Source organism: Pseudophryne corroboree, chromosome 1, assembly GCF_028390025.1.
Source record: "Pseudophryne corroboree isolate aPseCor3 chromosome 1, aPseCor3.hap2, whole genome shotgun sequence".
Lineage (NCBI taxonomy): Eukaryota > Metazoa > Chordata > Amphibia > Anura > Myobatrachidae > Pseudophryne > Pseudophryne corroboree.
The window spans coordinates 1,021,467,587-1,021,490,778 of record NC_086444.1 but is presented as its reverse complement, the minus strand read 5'-3'; positions in this window follow the sequence as shown (position 1 = coordinate 1,021,490,778).

Below are 23,192 nucleotides of genomic sequence, written 5' to 3'. Positions count from 1 at the left end.
ATACTGTAACTTAATGGAGATACTATAACAAATCATTCTTCAACACTATATACATTACAATCTGATTATTTTATCACGTTTTTGCTTTTTTTTATAAATATTGCACACAAAAAAATTGATAACCTGATTGGATTGGGTGAAAAATGTAATTTAAAAGAATGACATTAAAGTCAGTTGACGGGGCATATTGTAACTGTGTGATTAAAGTCTGATGATTCTGGTCGCTTCTGCAGAATAAAGGTTTGGTCAAAATCCTACTGGCTCATCTGCTTTTCTCATACTCTAGGCTGGATATGTAAGACAATTACAGTAATTGCCATTAAGAATGTATCAGTGAGTGACAAGTCCCTAATCACTTTCAGGCAAAACACAATAGTACTTTTCCTTTAAAAAAACATGTTTTTTTTCCTCTCTGAAACTATGAACATTTAACATTAGTATATAATTTAGAGCACTGCTAATGTTATGGACTTTAAAAAAAAAAGAGAGATTACTTTAACTGTCCACAATTGCCATGCTGGCTAAAGTAGTAATAAAATTCAATTGTTGCTTGTGGTGTCCATTGTGAAGTACAGATGGGTCAACGGTTATCTTGACTAGTTTTCTGCACCTAGGCACAACATGATTGTTCTCAGCTGCAATACAATACAGAGAACAATACAGCAGGGGATTAAGTCATTAAAGCAGGGGATTAAGTCCGACTGGCCAGTCTCAGTTAATCCTATTAAAGGTCAAGATAAATGTGGACCCATATGTAGTAGGCTAGAATTTTATTAGCCATTTGACCACATGGGGAGACTTAAGGATTTCTTGCTACTATTAAGGGGGGTACTCACGGGAGAGATGTGTGCTGAACGATCTTAACACAGACCACTCAGCACACATCTCTCACCCCGCTCAGCACAGCGCGATGTGCTGAGCGAGGGGGAAAGCCGACGGGGGACCGCTCACTTTACACAATGGTGAAGTGAGCGACCCGCTAGATTGAGCCTGCATGGAGCTCAATCTAGCATCGGCGATAGCGATGTGCGGGGCCGCGCATCGCTATCGCTGGAGGGCATACACACAGCAGATCCGTGCTTAAAATCTAAGCAATCTAGCAAGATTGCTTAGATTTTAAGCACGGATCTCTCCGTGTGTACCCCCCTTTAGAATTGTTGAAAGTGGATTCTGCTACTGCTCAGACTCCATGTTGTTGCTCATCCAGGGAACATTTATTCTCTGACCAAGATGGCCACCAAGGCTGCTACTTAGCATGTGCAAAGCCATCTTGGAACTGTGTGAGAGTGCCACAGTGGAAGACAGACGTCTTCCACTGAGCTCCAGTGAGACACATACAGTGTTTAGTTTACCTGCAGTATCAATGTCCCAGTGTTTCTACACTTCCACCAGGTACCTACATATACTCTAGCTTCTATGTTCGGTGACAACATCCAACTCAGACCACATCCCAATCAGGCTAGCATGCACAAGAATGGATTATTTTACTAAAATGGTCCCAAGTGAGAACTGGGAAGGGACAGCAAGATGGTTGTAATAAATGAAATGAGATTTGCATATACATGAAATTCACAATAAATTAAAATACAGTCTCAAAAGTTACAGGTAATTTTATCACTAATGAAGTATCAGTATAAACCTTGTTGCAGTCTCTCCCTTTCAGCTTATCTCTTTATCTGCTGCTCAGTGGCACCCCCCAGCTCTGCTCTCTCCACAGCTCCAAAATGTATATATTTTTTTAAATCAACTTTGTTTGAAGTAGCACTGGCCTCTTTGCCCTTTTCCAAAATGGCCTAATTTGCGTAAAATGTAAAATTAGAATCTCCAATAAAGTAATAGATTGTGATTGCAGCATTTAATTTGTGTGTGGGACAAATCTTTAAGTGATACCTCACAACTGCAAGGTATCACAGAGAGAAGACCATCAATTAATACATGGTACATGGCAGGAAATTGACTTAAACTTGTAAACACATTTCACATGTATGCTTACTGCTTCCTCACACTGTTTATGCTAGTATTTTTATTTTATTTTTTAACTCTTAATTCTGTGATGTATTTTCTGCACCATTAAATCAGGGTGTAAGCCCTGTATCCTCCTTGCAGATCAAAGGACACAGCCCAGACACACCACTTGACAAAAGCTAATACTGAGGTACTGTACACACCTATTGTGTGACATCTAACTCCTGGTTCCCAGCTTGCTGTCCCACTGATGTTGCTTACTAGTGTACTGTCTAATACTGAGCGACCTACTGTATATACAACAGGACACAGATAGAAAAAATGGACACAGCACAGAACCTATTAGGGTAAGATAGGGATAGTTCCCGTACATATACCCATGCACAGGAGGGAGGTCATTCATTCCTTTTTGTGAAAAAAAAAAAATAACAGCTATAAACATTACGTGTAATGTGTGCTGTTTATATTTATTGTATTGGAAGTGTTAATCTGTTATATATCATCAGCCCCTTATTGTGCTGTCTATTGGTGAGATTGAATTTATATATCTTCATCTGTGATGAATGCCTAATACATTTAGAAACTTTTTTCAGAGAAGTGGTATTGATTCTTCAATTTGTGAAATCTGCGCCAAAAAGGAACTTTTTACATTTAGACTCTTAGAAAGACGTTCCGGATCCCTCTGTTCTTGTTTAAAGCAGTAAACACCGCAAATTGGTTTCATTGAGTTTCTTCAGTGGATTGGTATGAATCTCTCTCAACTATTAGAATTAATGCAGATCAGCAAAACCAGGAAGCATTTGTAATGATCCTGTGACGTACAGCTGCTTCCTTAAAGTATAAGGAATGTGAGTCAAGAAACTGCGATCATCCTCACTATTATTATTATTATTATTATTATTATTATTATTATTTTCATCATACAAAGTTACTTTATTTCAGTAGTGAAGTACAGTAGGAGGGTAATAAAAAATGTTGATATACTGAATACCACAGATACATCTTGTAAACTAGGAACAGTGCTGTAAGGACATCACTGGCAACAAAATAACCAATACTGTATTGGATCAAATCGTACTTCACTGTTAGCCTGCTCATCTTTTCAACATCCAGTAATACGTCTTATGTTTTTGAATTTTACTACATTTTTACAAAGAAAATTTCAAAATGTATACATAAGACAGGAATGAAACTAGGATTTATGTCACCCGGGGCAAGGCACTGCTTTGGTGCGTGCCTCCCCATCCATTTACACACACAGTAGTACCCCTTATTAATGTAACACCACACAGAGGTGCCCCTTATTCACATTACATCACACAGTGGCATCCGTTATTCATGTTACACCATACAGTAGTACTCCTTATACACATTACGCCACAGAGTACAGCTCCTTATTTAAAATATGCCACACAGTAGTAATGCCCTTTATAGCACGGTATTCCACACAGTAAAACCCCTTATACATATTAGGCATCACAATAGTAATTCACCATGTACACATAATGGCACACAGAAGTAGTGGCCTGTATATGCATAATGCCACACTTTAGTATTACCCTTATACAAATTATGCGACACATTAGTAGTGCCCTTGTATAATTACAACAGTACACTATTTAGAAAGTGCAGGGTGATTTCATGAAGTTAAACCACAGCAACTGGCACAGTACTCATGCTGCACCAATATAAACCCACACACACTATATAGATGGAGCCACACTCATCTTGGCTTCTCTGCTGTGCCTAGGTGCACCATGGTTTATTATCATAAGCCTTTCATCTATTGTTCTCAGATGCAATACAATACAGAGAGAACAATACAACAGGGGATTAAGTCATTACAGCAGGGGATTAATTCCGACTGCCCTGGCTCAGTTAATCCTATTAAAGGCAAAGATGAAGAGGGTTCCATCTGTATATTATTTATTCTAATTTGATTTATGAGCTGTACTTTTTATTTTTAAATGGTAATTTTTTTTTAATTGTATAAGTCATTTTTTTCATGTCAAATTTAGCACAGATTTAGCACAGTAACCTGAAGTTATATCTTTCTTCATCCATAATAAATTTGGCACTAGCTGCACCAGGCCTGATATCAGGGTTTCTGCCTATATATTGTAGTTCCCCCTTCCCCAACTAGTAATATGTACTTGCTGAAACTACACCAGTATGTACTTAACATGTTGTTCGATATATACTCATGTAATGTTCATTTACCTTGCCCCGATCAGCACATTCTTCTCAGGCCTTAAACACCAACTTCCCACTGCCCTCTTGGCTCTCCTTCCGACACTGCAGTTTATGCAGGTTAATTGTTCAGGAAACCCCATAGAACAGGCTTCGCTCCGGTGACTCAGCTTAGAAAGTTGCAGAGGGACCCAGTGAATTCCACAAGAAACCAAGATGGCCACCACCAGGAGCAGGAGAGACCCACAGATCATGTTTAGAGGTCAGACCATGAGTCCAGCATCAGGACGGGGAGAGCAGAAGCAGCTGGCTGATGTAGTGGTAGGAGGAAGGAGCCGGGCAGTAGCTGCTGCAGGTGGAAGGAGCCGGGCAGAAGCCACGGCAGGTGGAAGGAGCCAGGCGGAAGCCATGGCAGGTGGAAGGAGTGCGCCTTCTCATTGCCCTCTCAAATCTGGCACCAAGAGCAAGTGCCCTCCTAGCCCCCGCCTTAGTTACAGCCGTGCATAAGAGCTATAGTATATTTATAGTATAAATGTAGCTCAGCTGTGAGTACAAAGTGTTTTATTTAGTAAAAGTTTTTGGATGTACATTAAAAGGTGCAAAAGCATATCTCCCAACATTTATGAGAGGCAATCCCAAAAAGGGGCGTGGCTTATGTGAAAGGGGGTACGGCTTCACATAAGTGCCGCAATCACGAACCACGCTCCTGTTTTTGTCACTAAGGGGGCATGTCCAGCACTATGTGAGCTGCTGGCAGGCCCCCTCTCCCTCTCCCTCCTGGGAATAGACGCTGTGCGCACGAGCCTCCCAACTGCCCTCCCAACATGGGACACTACAGCCAGCGGATGGGACAGCGGGACAGTCCCCCAAAAAACAGCACTGTTACGTGAAAATTTGAAGGTATGCAAAAGGAGAATTTAGCAGGAACCATGGATTCGGTGTGTTTGACTAGTGGATGGGATGCCGGTGGTCACAATATTGTCTTCTAGCATAGACGCTACTCCATCTTAGGGTGCACAAAATGCCTTCTAACTCTGTATCGTTACACTGAATACAGCTTTGACACTGTTATTTTGGTTTCACTTTCATTTTGTATATTTTATGTATCAAGTCTAATAAGATTAAGGGGCAGATTCAATTAGCCCTGGTTAATTACCATGTGCTAATTGATCAGCTGGGACTATTCAATTATAACCTATGGTTGACCACGATCAGCTCACAGGATGCAGTTAATGCGGATTACTGTTCGAGCCTGAGGAGGCTCGAAGAGAAATTCACATTAACTGCCGTGATCGCAGATGCTGCGAAGCTGTTAACCCATAGCTTTGGGGACTTCCCAGATTCTATGGGTTGACGCATGATGGGCCTAATTCAGACCTGATAGCAGCAGCAAATTTGTTCTCTAATGGTCAAAACCATGTGCACTGCAGATGGAACAGATATAACATGTGAAGAGAGAGTTAGATTTGGGTGGGGTGTGTTCAAACTGAAATCTCAATTGCAGTGTAAAAATAAAGCATCCCGTATTTACCCAGCACAGAAACAAAATAACCCACCCAAATCTAACCCTCTCTTCACATGTTATATCTGCCCCACCTGCAGTACACATGGTTTTGCCCATTTGAGAACAATTTTGCTGCTGCCATCGGGTCTGAATTAGGCCTGATAGCGGGTAATTTACTGCTCAAGGAAAAGGAGCTGTAATTGAATAGTACTGCCCAAGGCTACCACCCTTTTCCCGACGCCGTATCTTACCTCTGCTAATTTACTTAGACCCTAATTGTTTTTTAAATATATTAATATATACTAATTAAATATACTTACTCTGTGTAGCTGACCAATAATCCATGTAAAGATAGTTCAATTCAACATTACATATATTGTAGAACAGAGAACAATCTTTTTTGCTACAAAAACACTTTCACATGTGTCTGCAAGTTAGCTGATTTCACTGTAGTGACCAACTAAATGAGTTTTGTATAGTTCCACATATCGCTATTGATTCATGCTGTCTCAAGAGTACATGCTCTTTATGTCAGAAAGGGACATTCAGCATCCATCAGCACTGCAGAATTATGGCAGTAATGAAAACAGGGCAAATCCTGAACACATTACAAATCTAGATCAAATTAAATAAACTAAGCTATATGTTACTGACAGGCATCTGATAAAAAAGTAAATATAAGACATACTCCTAATAATAGCATGAAATAGTTCCCCATTTGTTTTCCATTCAAAAGTCACCATCTGACACAGTGCAGATTAAGAAATGTTGCTCTCAACTCCAGAAATAACACAGAAGCTCACGAGAATCAATCTTTAAAATAAGAAAAGCAGAGATATGAAAACAAGAGACCAATATATCAACAAGCGCATATTAGCCTACAGCAAGAGATGACAGAAAAGATAAAGGGTTAGTCTTTAAAAACAGGAAGACTCAGCCCTTATTGCCAAAGAGCTTTTGAAACATGCAGATATGACATATTTTATAAATAATAATGTGTGATTGTGGCTCTTGATTTTGTCAAATGAATGTTTTCATATATACAGCCATTAGTACAAATGTGTTTGGCTCTCATTGTCTGCTTTTTTATTACAGGCTTTTAGCATTTGTAACAAAAATGATTACAATCATTATTTGGAATTCTTTTTTTAAATGAAATATTATATTTTTCTTGTTATGATAATTCATTTTATTAATGGAAGAACTAAAGAACTAAAACTTCATTAGCATATAAGGGTGATATCTTATTTAACCCCCGTTACGGTGGATTTCATATAATATGAAATGAAGAAGTGTAATTTATGTTGTGATAATTATACAAGAAATATCGTTTGTCAATAGTAAGGGTGTTAGGTCTGCTCTACAAATAGGAGACAAGACAGGGTAATAATCACTACTGTAGTGATCCAAAAGCATGAAAATAAGAACGGCATACTATATCATGGAGAGAAAAAAACATATAAATGAGGAGAGGGGCATATACTGTATATATATATATATATATATATATATATAATAGATATATATAATATATAATATAGATGAGTGGGCTTGGGCCATTGAAGTATAAACCTTCCCTAACTTACCCAATCTGAGTAATCTGGACCCATTGCCCAGATCTTATTGCCAATTCCGGACATTAAAACGAGGCAAAATGTCATCAGCCAGCGTTGGATTTCTTGTGAGTTTTGGATTCTATAAAGACCTCGCGGTGGGGATTCAGGTGCAAGTTCCAGACTCATCCATGCTCCTTTGCCATGTTCCATCCATCCACTCCAGTGGCTTCTCTCCTGTGAGTTGCTGTGTCCATCCACTCCAGTAGCTGTTCCTGTGTAGTGCTGTGTCCATCCACTCCAGTGGCTGCAGCTTTGTTATGCGGGTCCCTCCACTTCAGTCACTGCTGCTGTGCTCCATCCATCCACTCCACTCCTGCTGCTGTGCTGTGTCTATCCACTACAACCACTCCAGTGCTGCTGACATACAGTATAGCTGTCCAGTGTCCATCCAATCCAGTGCTGTTGATGTATAAGCTGTCCAGTGTCCATCCACTCCAGTGCTGCTGACGTATATCTGTCCAGTGTACATCCATACCAGTGCTGCTGATGCTTAGCTGTCCAGTGAACTTCCACTCCAGTGCTGCCGCCGTATAGCTTTCCAGTGTCCATCTACTCCAGTGCTGCTGATGTATATTTTTGTCTAGTTAACAATAAGTGAACAAAAATAAAAAAAGCAAAAATAAAGAAAAGTAAAAAATAATAAAAAAGTAAAAAAAAGTCCACTCCAGTGCTGCTGATGTATATATATCTCCAGTGTCCATCCACTCCAGTGCTGCTGACGTACAGCTGTCTAGTGTCCATCCACTCCAGTGCTGCTGATGTGTATCTGTCCAGTGTCCATCCATACTAGTGCTGCTAACGTATTACTGTCTAGTGCCCATCCACTCCAATGCTGGTGACGTATATATTTGTCCAGTTAAAAAAAGTAAAAATTCAAAAAGTAAAATAATAATAAAAAAGATTACAAAATTACCAGTGCTGCTGACGCTCCACCCACTCCAGTGCTGCTGACAATTATCTATCCAGTTCCATAATCTCCAGTGCTACAGACGTATATCTGTCCAGTTTTATCCACTCCAGTGCTGCTGACAGATATATCTGTTCACTGTCCATCCACACCAGTGCTGCTGATGTATATATCTGTCCAGTGTCCATCTACTCCAGTGCTGCTGACATATAGCTGTGCCGTGTTCATCCACTCCAGTGCTGCTGATATCTAGCTGTCCAGTGTTCATCCACTCCAGTGCTGCTGATGTATAACTGTCCAGTTCCATCAACTCCAGTGCTGCTGATATATATATGTCCAGTGTGCATCCACTCCAGTGCTGCTGATATATAGCTGTCCAGTGTTCATCCACTCCAGTGCTGCTGATGTATAGCTGTCCAGTTCCATCCACTCCAGTGCTGCTGACATATATATCTGTCCAGTGTCCATCCACTCCAGTACTGCTGATGTAAAGCTGTCCAGTGCACATCCATTCCAGTGCTGCTTATGTAAAGCTGTCCAGTGTCCATACACTTCAGTGCTGCTGACTTATTTACTGTATGTGTCAAGTTCTGAATGCAGCGGCGAGGCTTATCTTCCTCGCTAGACGTTCATCGTCTGCAGATCCACTCTGTCAGTCCCTCCATTGGTTACCTGTACTCTACCGCATTCAATATAAAATACTTTTACTCACACACAAGGCCATTAACCAAACTACACCAATGTACATCACTTCGCTTATCACAAAATATCTCCCAACCCGACCTCTGCGCTCTTCACAAGACCTGCGTCTCTCATCCACACTCATTACTCGCTCCCACTCACGACTGCAGGACTTTCATCGGGCTGCACCCACCCTGTGGAATGCCCTACCACGCACAATAAGACTCTCCTCTAGTCTCCAAACCTTCAAGCGTTCCCTCAAAACTCACCTCTTTAGGCAAGCGTATCAAATTCCTGAACCGCCCACATAACTTTCATAAACCTTCCTATCAAATTACATCCACTCTGTACAGTCCACACATATCCTCACATGTCTTCTCATTCTATGCAATAGATAGCACCTTTCCTTGTGTACATATGCCTATTTCCCTATAGATTGTAAGCTTGCGAGCAGGGCCTTCCTACCTCTATGACTGTTATCACCCAGTTTGTTATTGTTATTTCAAATTGTAAAGCGCAACGGAATTTGCTGCGCTATATAAGAAACTGTTAATAAATAAATAAATAAGTTAAAAAAGTAAATAAAGTTTAAAAACATTGTTTTTTTGTGTACAAATTGCTGTGTGTGCTGCATCGTACTGCTTTGTTCGCATACATATGAGCGCTGTGATAACCCACAGTGTGAGATGTCACGTATGAAAAACATAGTAAAACAAAAAATATATAGTTTTTTGTTTGTACTACTTCTGTGTATTCATTGATATGGACAACAATCAGTTGAGAGCACAGCAGGAGCAGCAGCCAAATATTAGTGCTGTAGCTGCTGCCACCGGTCATGATGATACTAATCCTCCAACATTATCTACTAAAGCTGATGCACAAGAGCATAGAGGGTTTAAGTCAGAACATCTAAAATCAAAAAGAAAAAATACCTCTAATACAGGGTAAATTTCGTACACTAAACATGAAATTAGCAACATGCGATTCACCACACGAAGTGACAAGGAAAGGCTCAGGCCTTCACCTTTATTTGTGAGTGGTGGTTCTGCAACTGTCAGTGAGGCATCTTCTTCTGCCTCTCATGACATCAGTGTCTAGAAGAGGTGTCGACTTTTCTGATACTGCAATAGACTATACAAGCAGCCGTAGACGGAGCTCCGATCACGTGACATATACAGTATCACGTGACCGGACCTCCCTACACAGACAGGAGTTTGGGTTACTTCTTTTTCGATCCCCAACCAATGACATACTTATGGGTGATGTTTCTATAGTGATGCTAACCATAACAAAAGTAATGATTGGTTAGCAAACATACCTACACTTCCTGTTTTCTTCGCTTCACAAGTTTAATATAATCTATATATGATTAAATTTTATCCAAAACTTAATTAGAGTTAGAATATTCCCATCATGTGAGAGATAGGTCTGCCTCATACTTGATTTTATACTGTTATTATATATATTATTAGATATTCATGCAACAATACACATCAGGTGCTAATTAGCCACCATATTGTTAGGGGTATATAAACCCCATATATTTTAACCAAGGATACCTTTGAAAAAGCTGCTAGTTGACAGCAGTGAAACGCGTCAGGTACACCAGGACCCAAGTTTGGATATTGTTGGAAGACCGAACCACCCCCATCTCAATCCAGATTACCATCTGTTTATGGAGGATTCTAATAGCAAGTTGAACCGACGATTTCCTTTCCACCGCATCGCATGAGGAGCTCATCATCTATAAACTTGGAGCATCATAACCTCTAGCGGTAACTTACTACTAAATCGGACATTGCTTATCTCCTAAACTGCTTGAACTGGACACTATACTCTTTTTGGGGGACCATATAGGAACGGACTTTCCACTCTTCAATTATTTCCAATTCCTGTCCACTTGGGTAACCTAACTAATACATACAGTTTAAAATTGCATGTTTTTAATTTTTCATTGCATTTTATGTTGCATGTCTATGGTGTATTCACCATGCTATTTTAGATATTTTAATATTAAAAAGTATTATTGATACATTTATATTATTGTTGGTACATCTTTGGAATAGCGCAGCCTCTACACTTGTTTTTTTGCATGCCGCTGACACCTTGTTAGAAAAACAAAGGGATGTTATAGCAAAATGTCTTACCCCTCTTACTTTTCTTAGGATTTGTGATTTCTGATAATGCCACAAATATTGTGAGAGCATTACAGGTAGGTGAAAGTAAACATATCACATGTTTTGCTCACCCAATCAACTTGGTGGTAGAGGGGCTACTTATTAGTAAACATGTTTACAGGTTTATATTTTATCTGTCTACTGAAAAGGTCTTTGCAATGACCTTGTAACAAGAAGCACCAGCCTATTTGTGAATACATACATTGCCAGCTAGATTAGGCACCAAGTTTTTCTTAGGTTTAAGTAATACGTCATATTCTTTCCAACTGACTCTGACCTGAAGATATGTAAATAGCTCCTGGAGAGCAAGTTGGCAGCTCAAGTGGTACATGACATATCTCCTCCTTCGGTTTCTCCGGCAACTCTTGCTGTCAGGAAAAATCTCAGCTTTTCCAAGACACCCAGTGGTGATGTAGAGGCATCTACACAACATTTTGACATTTCTCCTGGTCTGTGTGTGTACTTTTTAATATCCAACATAAGGGGGGGGGGGCAAAGGACAATTCCACATTGCACAAGTTTTCTGTCCTCCAACATTGTGTGGCAATGTTTCATAGATGTGCTATAAACTGCAATGTGTTTGTGATACTGCTCTGTTGCATAGTAACCAGCCAGCTTGCTGCTTTCTTTGGCCTAAACTGGATGAAAACAATACTGAAAGCTATGCAGTGGTAGAAATTCACTGAAAATTACTAGAAATGAATATTATTGATGTTAAAATACTGTAGGAACAAAAACAAGGCCCAAATTATGTGATTTTAGCTGTTTTTATCAATTTCTGGGAAAAAAAACAAACTACAGATCCATAACCAAAACACGTGAAAAAAAAAAGCGGTTTTGGCAAAACTAAATCCAAAACCAAAACCCGATTATGAATTAGAACCAATCATAAAACCAGCAAAAACTGACTGGCATAAATCTCTAATAAATAATTAAGGAAACAAACATACTGTATATAAATAAATAAATAAATAAGGAGAGGAGCATATTTAAATAAATAAGGAGAAGAGCATATATAAATCCCTAAATTGTAAACTGTATATTTACCAAACTACAGATTTGTGAAGTGGACATGTTTCCTATAGCAACCAATTAGATTCTGTCTTATCTAGCATCTTCTAGAAAATAATAGCTAGAATATGATTGATTACTATGGGCAATATTTCAACTTTTAAAAACCCACACATTTTCATAAACATACCCCTAAGACTCTGGATGAACTCTAGTCTCACATACAGTACATTACTGTCATTTTGAAGACTTCATGAGGCAACTCCTTGGGTCTCTGGCTGGAACATTGAATAGCGTAATAACATCATCATGAGTGTGATCACATGTTATACAGACTACATTAAACTATCAATGGCTGGAGGTCACACAATGTGGTGTATGTGATGATATTATTGTGCATGCTTATATAGTATGTAAACTATTTCCAGAAGGCAAATTAAGGCCAGGGCCAACACTCAGCAATATTTTTCTGATCATGCAAATCCCTGGATAATAAATATGTGCAATTTAAGTTCTCACTACCACTAAATCAAGGGACAACCTCACTATACACCTCAATGAACATAAACATACTGTAGACATAAGCTAAAGGACACATAAACATCGCACACATGGAGGGGAAAAACAACTAAGAAAAGCAAATTGTACTCAAAGACCATTTTATTATACTAACAAAAGTCAACCTTATAAAAATAGCTATTTTTGGAGAGTTGACGTATTTTTAACCATGTGTCAAAGAGATGCCACAGAAGATATAGGATATAGGAAAGCAAATATGTGAATATTCGAGCTTTTGTGACCTTATATTTTTTAGCAAATGCTAGTTTGGCCTAGAAGTCTGTAGCCTACAGGCTACAACATGGTACACAGAGCTTGCACGTGCGTGTCTTAATGCTGGATCCAAAATTGGAAGTACTGTAAAGTGGCACTGCAGATCATTTAACATTTTTGCTTACAATTTATATGGGAATACTCCCGGCTATTAGAAAATAACACCACTATTATGGCAATTACAACTCATATCTGAGTATTACAGGTTGAGTATCCCTTATCCAAAATTAAAATTTCCATATCTTTGGTTCCTCTACTGAGATAATGACACAAATATATATATATATATATATATATATATATTTATTATATAACTATATAATATATCTATATATACACATAATATAATATATATATATATATATATATATATATATATATATATATATATATATATGTCATTATCTCAGTAGGGGACCCAAAAATGTGGGATTTTGAATTTTGGATAAGGGATTCTCAACCTGTATTACATTTCTGCAATTGCACATAGTTGATAGAGAGGCTTCAGGGACTCCAATAAACACTTAAATAAGCCATTACCACTATTTAGGCAGCTTCAAACAATAAAGCTCCAGGTCTATATGGGATTTATGTGACTAGAAATTCTACATTTCTAAACATCATTTCCATATTAGTAGGGTGTAGAAATGATGCATGGAGGATTGAACCTCTGTTCTCTGCAATGTCAATATTTTTAGACATCTCTCCAATGAATGTATGAGTGAACTGTGATTCAAGTAATATAGACCAATATGGAGGCTAACTTTTAAGCAAATCAATCATCCTCTAAATTATAAAACAATTGTAAGGTTTTAGTCACAAGGATCAAAGTGATTATATGCCAGGCTCTCAAAACAATGGGTATGATTTGCAAACATGCAGTGTTACTGTAGATTTACACCAAAAAATGCACTGACACCATTTGTGGAGGAGCGTGCACTGCGGATCCCTCTCCTGGTACTTGTACTGATTGCAGAGTTGGGCTCCTATTGTAGGCCCTGTCTCGGTGGCTCTATAATAATATATTCAGGCAAATAAGGTTTCCTTATTGTCTTGGATAGCGGCAATAAAAAATCCTTAAAATTTGGGGCAACCAGCATACAGTATATTAATAAATATACCCATAATTTAGGGCCTAATTCAGACCTGATCGCAAAAGCAAAATCTTTTTATAATGGGCAAAAGCATGTGCAGTGCAGGTGGAGCAGATATAACATGCAGAAAGAGTTAGATTTGGGTGGGTAATTTTGTTTCTGTGCAGGGTAAATACTGTCTGCTTTATTTTTACACTGCAATTTAGATTTCAGTTTGAACACACCCCACCCAAATCTAACTCTCTCTGCACATGTTATAACTGCCCCACCTACACTGCACATGCTTTTGCCCATTAGAGAATAAATTGCTGCTGTGATCATGTCTGCATAAGGCCGTGAGATGCTTATTTTCTTGTTCAACTTAGAAATGTACACCAACAGCTAATTGACTAAAAAAAAAATGCTGTCCACCAGTAATCCTACATTTTCCTGACTCTACAGCATTACTGTATGTATGTTTTATAAAATAACACATCAAGGCATCTTTATGCTTAAAATCAGCAGTAAAGGGATTTGTAGAAAAGCTAGATTCACCCATTCAATCAAAAATATGACAAGACTCAAAAATGTAATTCAATTTCTTGCTGCATATTTCTTTTTGTATATGCAGGGAATGTTACAATATTGATGCTTTCCGGTGTGACGTGGAATATTTGAATCAAATTTGCCTAAATATTCTAACATAGGAGATAAATATATTGCCTATTTACAATAACTATTATATGTTTAGATAACACAGTTCTCATCTATTTTTAAGTGTAGAAACTACATTTATGGCTTGAGGATAAAGTTTGCTATAAATCTAGGTAAGTATTCAATTCATACTAGTTCATTAAATGTCTTTCACATTTCATATTTTGTGCTTTGCAAGAGGTTCATACCTAGCCTTTTAAATCTCCTACATATCTTTCAGACATTTCTTTGGCATGCAGCTGAAAATCATAAACAATAAATAAATGTTACCAGGAAAATATTCAGTTGATCTCTGTACAGCTAATAAATGAATCCATTTGTTTCTTGTTTTGAAGCTATGGCATATTTGAAATTTATAGTAGGTGATAAATTAGAACTGGTGCCCCATGCAATTTCTGGAAAGAGCAGTGGCTTCATACAGTACTATAAAATTCTAAATACTTTCTGATGTCGCAGTGATTTGTAGAATATTGAAAACATTCAGCATGTTCCAATATTAAATTGTAAAAAAAAAAATCTTATTTGAAAAGTTTGTAGAATTATTGGAATGTGATCATTGATATATGCATTTTTTATTAATTTAATATGAGCTTACTAGTGCAAAAAGGATGAAATATGTACTTTTATATAAGTTATTATTTAGATGTATAAAGTATAACCAGCTGTAAGTATACTGCTGTGTACCAAGATATAGCTGGCAGTTCAAAATATGAGCACTTACCAGGTTTTTCTTTTTAAAAACTATTCTATATTCTGTTTTCGAGTACACGTTGAGTATCCCATATCCAAATATTCCGAAATACGGTATTTTTTGAGTGAGAGTGACATAGTAAAATTTATGTTTTCTGAAAACGTTTTAAACGTTGTTTAATACACAAAGTTATTACAAATATTGTATTAAATGACCTTCAGGCTGTGTGTATAAGGTGTATATGAAACATAAATGAATTGTGTGAATGTACACACACTTTGTTTAATGCACAAAGTTATTAAAAATGTTGGCCAAAACTACCTTCAGGCTGTGTATAAGGTGTATTTGAAACCTAAATGCATCCTGTGCTTAGACTTGGGTTCCATCTCCATGATATCTCATTATGGTATGCAATTATTCCAAAATACGGAAAAATACGATATCCAAAATACTTCTGGTTCCAAGCATTTTGGATATGGGATACTCAACCTGTATAAGTGTTTTCTTTTACCATTATGGTAAAATGACTAACATATTTTAGAGGTCCTTTAAAAGCTGTATGGATATTCAAAGAACAAACCAAATAAAGGTGCTGGAACACTGACCAAAATGTGTAGTGATCAAGGGGATATCATAGAAATAAAACCAGCCACAAATCTCTTAGAATAGTTTTAGAAGATTCTAACCAACATGTACCATAGCATCTGCTGTGTTTATATTTGACTAGCTGTTCTACCCGATCTTCGTACAGTAGTTTCTGAATTTCACGGTTGTAAATATAAATGAGTGTTAAAAATTTGGTAAACCTATAGAGATGTAAATTTGAGATGCCTTAATGTAAGTAAATATTAATTCATGGTTCTTGGTGTTACCCAAGGAGCACCCATAGCATGATATGGTAAAAAGTGACAGGACTATTTTAGTAGTTTATTAATTCTACACACTGGAGGTGCAATCCAAATTTTAATCCAATTGTCCATTTGGGTGTTATCATTCACACAATGCAAGCCACGCATCGGTAATGACTTCATGATGTCAACTCCCGTTTCATCCCCTTAGGGGAGGTTTATTAAAATTCTAATTGTGTAGTTTTCCTATTCCCACTTGAAGAATAAATATGTTCAATTTCAGATTCCTAACATATCGGGAATTAAGAGAATTAGTGATGAGTCTGTAAGTGAGGGAGTGAGTGAGGGCTTTCGCATTCACATATATAGATTTATTTCATAAGAGCTCAAACAGTACTGTATGTCAAATTATCTTGAATGCATTATTGGGGTTGTATGCAATCATTATGGTGACATTCACAATGTTGACATAGGGCTGATTCAGCTCAGATGCAGTCCTGATTTCATGACTGTGCATGCACCAGAGCCACAGAACAGATGTCTTGCGATGATGCTGTGGTGCTCTCTTATTAACAGGCTGCAGACATTTTGGGTTCAGCAACTCGTTCATCTATTCACTCACTATGGTTTTTACCAGACCTGCCCAGTGGTCCCGGAGTCCAAAACAAATCCCAAACCTGATGCTACCTTTGTTTTTTCAGTATTGAGAATTTGATTATTAGATGTAGCCACTCATCTATGCCAGCATTTACTCCATAGATTTCAATGTGTGCACGTGTGTACACACATAGTTGCAGACACACTTGCCGTGCCTTCGCTGCCGCAACATCTTCATTACATTTACAGGTAATAATCAAATGAGAAGTAGCTGAATTGTTCAAAATGGAAACTGAGGATTATGAAGATTATAGGACAATGTTTCCTTATTTGGTGGACACTTCAGAAAACTGATGCACAAGATAAAACCCATAGCAGCTAATTATATCCTTGCTTCTATTTTTTTTGTAAGCTACTGTATAGTAGTTAATGACTTATACCCCTTTTCCACTGTTGCAATAACCCGGGTCTAACCGGGTGCTGGGTTTGTGGAAAAGGATCTTTGTAAAATAACCCATGTCCAGTTACCTTATACCCCTTTCCCATCGCCAATGCCGGATCCCACCCAGGAATTGGAAACAAGTCCTTCCCGGGTGGGATCCAGCATTGGAGACTAGTGCTAACCTTCCTGACCAGGCAATATGCCGTGCGGGTTGCCAAAGTGGCAGGGGGCAGGGCCGGCAGCAGGAGCAGTGCTGGGAGATAAGATCATATCTGCGCCACCTCTCCCTGTTGTAGTGAATGGGTCCCGGGTCGTATTGACCTGGGAGCCATTTACACTGCCATTGACCCAGTATTCAACCCAGGAATACCATTGCTTTATTTCCAGGTTGAATTGCCGGGTCAGGCGACCCAGGATTTCGGCTATGGCACTGTCACACTGCACGCTGACCCATGTCAGCCCGGCAATATGCCAGGCCTATACCGCGTTATTTGTGTGGTGTGAAAGGGATATTAGTGAATTCGACACAGGTAGCTCCCAGGGTCAGACCTGGGACCGGATAGCCTGTGGTGTGAACGACATGACCTGGGTCTCTCTAAAAGTACAGAGAGTCATATCACATGCACGTGATGTCATCTCCAGGTGCCGGCATAACAGAAAGACTACACTGAGGTACAAACTAAAAGGGATCTACCCACCAATAGGCCTAGTCCATTTTTGAAAATGAGTTGGGCCCTCCATTTTGGTGGAAAACCCATTATTAGTCTGTTAATGAGTTTAAGTGCCTTTAATTCTGCAACAATATTCATTATGTTCCCAATTATTCCCTGTGAGGTCTTTAACAGTTTTCATTAATAACATAAAGGGTTATTCAGTTTTGCCAGCAAACCAAAAAAGCACACTAATGGGCAAAATCATGTTGCACTGCAGGTGGGCAAGATGTAATATGTGGGTTATATTGTATCTGTGCATGGTATGCTTTATTTTTACACTGTAATTTAGATTTCAATTTGGACACACCCCACCCAAATTTAAATCTCTCTGCACATGTTGCATTTGTCCTACCTGCAGTGCAACATGGTTTTGCCCATTAGTGTGCTTTTTTTGTTTGTTAACAAACCTGAATAAGGCCCATAGTTGGTATTATCTACATTTAAAGATACAAAAAGCATTTATTTATAGGAGGATACCTTGCTATAGGGAAAAAAACGCTACTGTATATTACAAAAAAGATGCATTTGTTAGTGATCAGTTAAATTATACCCTCATTAATTGTGTATAATTGATTGCTGGGGCAGATTCAGAGATGGACGCTGTAGCACAGTTGCTGCAACTTTATACACACCGGCTGTGCTAAAATATGTAAAAGCAGCAGGAGGTGCCTTAAGTATAAAGATGTCCACTGTATGCTTTTGTGATCTGCTGCTGTGTGCAAAGATGCAGTATCAGATCCCCCTGCCCCAACATCGGTCATCTCAGGTTACTCAAAATGGCCAGTGTTTTTGCACTACCAGGACCAGTGAAGCTACATTGGAAGAAGCAGTCACTGGCTTCAGCACACCTCCAAAAAAAAGGGCTGATATAAACCTGTATTCGAGAACATTGCCCATTGCTTCCCCATCCGTGCATCCAAATAGCCGCAGTGTGTGAATCATGCTGCGGCTTAAAAGGGATTGTGTGCGATGCTGCAGACTGAGATCTGCACATACGCTGGTGTGCATCACTCACACCATCGGAATTGTACATAAAACATCAGGATTGTGCACATCTGTTAATTATATCCTTTTGTTATTATTAACAGATTATTATTATTATTATTATTATTATTATTTTGTTAGAATTATATCTGTTATTATATACTTTTATTATGTAATAGTTAATATATTAGTTACTAGTAATACAGGTATTTACTAAATACTTGTGCATGACTAGCTTGTAAATAGATTAAAAATAATTATTGGTTCTTTGTTGTTAGTAGGAAGTTAACTTCAACATAAAAAAAAAGAATTAAAGAAAAACCAAACACATCTTATATAGTTATTATACAATTATGTTTATTCACAAAATAACTCACAGACCATTATACGGTGCTAATGAGTTGTATGATATAATTTAAGACATAGATTCTAAAAAATATTTAGTAGTGTATACTTTATTAAAAAGAATAAGTGACATTTAAAGCAATAAAAGGTAGCCCACTATATTGTCATTGATGTATGAAGTGGCAGATACCACGTATTCCCAGTAGTGATAGCATTTGAAAAAAAAACAACAACATACAGTAATTTTCTGTAACATTTCCCTGTGTAAAAATGTAAAACATTTTAAATGATTTAAATTCTCTACAAAAATGTTATTTAGTATTGTAGTATTGGCTTAAAGTAAACCTAAATACAAGCCGAAAAATATAAGATTTAATTCATGTAAAAACCGAAACAGTCTTCCTAATTCTCCTTGAGAGATAACATTCTGCAATGCTGGCAGCTAGAAATGGCAAACAATGTAAGAAAATCATATTCAATGCCACTTCACATTTTATACTAAAATGGGTGAGGTGACTGTCAATGTCACTGCAACAGAATATTACATTGTACTAAATACACTCACACAAGACCTGTCAACAATAACTTGCACGCATTTATACAATGTTTTTTGCTATGTGGGAATGAAACAACTTTTTTGGATTCTTAAGCATTTTATCTATGGAAATGCGCTTGTCACAAAACAACCCTCTTTAACTGTCATCTATAATGTGCACATGTGTGATGTACATACATGATAAAGAAGGCTACAATGTGAAAAGTTAATCTTTAATCATATATAAAGACATAAATATGAATGTGAATGCAGTATTATCTGTGGGTCAGGGGCAGGCTTAAATAAAAATTATGATGATGATAGTGACAATCACTTGAACTAGTGAACACTTGGGATTGGCTGTCAAATTTTTTCAATTTAAAATTCCAAAGATGGTGGGTGCTAAAAAGTTGCAATATGGTTTCAGAATACTAAATGTGTTTTGGTTATTTTAATATGTTTTAATTTTGCTTGGTAAATAAGTAAATGAAAAATAAAGAGTTTAGTACAATGTTGTGATAGTTCCATTAATTTTAATATTGTCTTTCTAAAATCTTGTTTTGATAACATGTGTGAAAATTTGTATAAAAGTCACTAATAATGATTGCTAAAAGTTTGGAGTTACATTACTATTGATCTATTTTTCCATTTTGCAGAGCCGTAACTAGACTTTTTGGTGCGCTGTGCCAGAAAAAGAATTGGCGCCCCACCACAGCCCCACATTTATTCAATAGGACATAAGGCGCATGCCACTTCTAGTTAAAAGACAGATTGTAACACTTTAGAAATACCAAATGTTTCCAGGCAGAGCATTAGATATGGTGCTAGCCTGCATACCACAGGTGCCATTGCTACTTCTGCTTTTATTGATGCTGGATTGATCACCAAAGTTGACAAGATACTTGTAATTGATAATACAGTAAATAATTAAGTAAAATAATTAAGTAAAGAGGGCTCAAGAAAAAATCACGTCCTTGCATTAGGAATTTTTGACAAGTTTTGCAAGAAAGGTGAAATTGAATGCATCTTCTTTGATGGTCGAGAAGATGTAACGAAAGTTATGCTTTAAGCTGATAATTCAGACCAGCATTTCCCTAGCATCATTAATCCTGTAGATTTCATTAAGAAGAAAGGGATTTCTAAGAGTCTGCAGGCCATTGGAGGTGATTCTAGTCTCCTACACCTCCTCTTACCCCTCCACCCCTCTGTTTCCTTTCCCCTCCGCTCCTGTTACCCCAATTTATTTCACCTCTGCCCCACCATGGTCCTACTGCCCTACCAGTCAACCACCCTACCACTCAACCCTATTCGCTCCCTCCTCTCCCTGTCATGTCACCACACCCACGTCCACATCTTACTGAACTCCTTCCCTACCCACCTCTTACAGATTCCCTTCCTAGCTCAGGCACCCACACTATCAATACTCTCTCATCACCCCTGGTCTCTCCCCGTAGACCTCCTCCCCCTCCAATGTGAGTAGCAGCTCACATAATCTGATCTTCACTAACCATTGTGATATTTCTGATTTGTCCAAGTCCCCATTTCCCCTCTCTGACCACCACCTGCTCTCCTTTAACATATATCTCTCTCTGCATCTCCGTCTTTACCTTCTATGGCTACTGTCACTAAGCATAAAATTGAGGCTATTAACACCACATCCCTATCCTCTCTGTTTGACTCACTTCTTTATCCTATTATTTCTGCCCCGCATCCTGAATAAGCCACTTCTTTATATAATGCATCTCATGCCTCTGCTCTTGACTCTGCCGCTCCATCAACCACTGTTCATCCTTGCAGATTAACACCTCAACCCTGGAACACCAAATGCACCAGATATCTGCAAAAATGCTTACGTACTGTTGAGGGAAATTGGAGGATATCATGATCTAAGGCAGACTTAATCTATTTCAAACTTATGGTCTCGTCCTTCAGTGCTGCCCTTTCCTTTGCTAAACAGTCATTCTTCACGAATCTCATCTCCTCCCAGTCTCCCAACTCCCGGCACCTCTATGCCACTGTCAACTCCCTCCTTTGCCCACCCCAACCTCATCTTACCTCCTCACTTTCTGCTCTTGCCACTTACTTCACATCCAAAATTGACTCCATACGTCAGGACATCACATCTGCAACAGTCCCTCAATTTCTTGCCCCCTCCTTTCCCTGTCCACCCCTCTTCATCCATGTTACCAACTCTGACATCTTTCTTCCATGTATCTGCTAAGGAAGTCATGGCCCTCATCTATCCCCACCACAACCTCCCCACTTGACCCTATCCCCTCCCACCTCCTCCATTACCTCTCTCCTTCTGTTTGTTACATTTTTGCTCACCTTCTCAATCTCTCCCTATAATCAGGCACTGCCCCTCTGCCTCCAGGCATGCACTTGTCTCCCCTATTTTAAAAAACACCTATATTTGATCTAAACACCCTCTCCAACTACTAACCCATCTCTCTCCTACCGTTTGACTACAAACTCCTTGAGTGTATTGTCTACAACCGCCTTATTGCCTTTCTTTCTTCACACTCACTGCCTGACCTATTCCAATCTGGCTTCCATTCTCTCCACTCCACTGAAACTACCCTCACTAAAGTCTGCAATGCCCTCCATGCTGCCAAATCTAAGGGACACTACTCTCTGCTTATTCTTCTTGACCTCTCTGCTGGTTTTGAGACTGTAGACTACCCTCTTCTTCTGCAAATTGTTCACTCTATTAGTCTGCATGAAACTGCTCTCTCTTGGCTGTCCTCTTATCTCACTGACCATTCCTTTTCAGCCTCCTCTCATGACTCCACCTCCCCCCACTTCCACTAACTGTAGGTGACTTCCAAGGTTCTTGGTCCTCTACTTTTCTCTCTCTATATGTCCTCTTTAGGTAATATCATTAGTTATTTTGACATCCAATATCATCTCTGTGCTAATGATACTTAAATCTAACTTTCCTCCATGGACCTCTCCTTACTCATATTGCCAACTGCCTCTCTGCTACAGTATCTCTTCTTGGATATCCCAGCACTTTCTTAATATTAGCATGTCTAAGACAGAGCTGACCATTTTCCCACTGTCCCTCTCAACCTCACCTCCATAAATTTCATTATCTATTGATGGAAAAACTATCTCTTCTAGCACCTAAGTGTGCTGTGTTGGAGTAATCCTTGACTCCTCCCTTTCCTTCAAACCACACATTCAGAACCTTTTACAAACCTGCCATTTTCATCTCAAAAATATAGCCAGTATCAGACCCTTCCTCACCCAGGATGCTACTAAAACCCTTATCCACTCAACGGACATCTCCAGACTAGACTACTGTAATCTTCTCCTGACTGGCATCCCTTACAAATGCCTCTCTCCACTCAAATCTATCCTCAATG